We start from the raw sequence: 454 nt of genomic DNA on the forward strand, positions 1-454 counted from the left end.
ATTAATAAAGAGAAGTCTAAGTCTATGAAATCGGGATCGGACCACGGTGTTTCTGTGACTTTCTGTTCAGCCTGAAGGCTGCTGGAACCGGCTGGAAACTGTTCGACTTGAGAGCGGATTTTTATCCTCGCCCCCGGCGGCTGCCTCCTGCTCTCGTGCACTTTACAGGCAAGGCGCAGCTCATCTCGAACAAGCCTCCTCTGTCCATTCATCAAATCAAATCTTACAAACACATAGAGTCTGACCTTCACTTCCTATACCGTCTATATAAAAAACCTGATTCACCACATACTGTCATGGCTCTCTGCCAGTGGTAACTGGCAAAATTCCATATGTAAGAAAAGAATGCTGCAATATTTTACTGATCAGTCATTGGCAACATGGCAGCTGACGGAAAATTAATTATTGCCAATTATTTGCCAACATTAAAAAAAAAAAATCAACATTTTGGGGG

The sequence above is a fragment of the Etheostoma spectabile genome, chromosome 10 (assembly GCF_008692095.1).
Source record: "Etheostoma spectabile isolate EspeVRDwgs_2016 chromosome 10, UIUC_Espe_1.0, whole genome shotgun sequence".
Classification (NCBI taxonomy): Eukaryota; Metazoa; Chordata; class Actinopteri; order Perciformes; family Percidae; genus Etheostoma; species Etheostoma spectabile.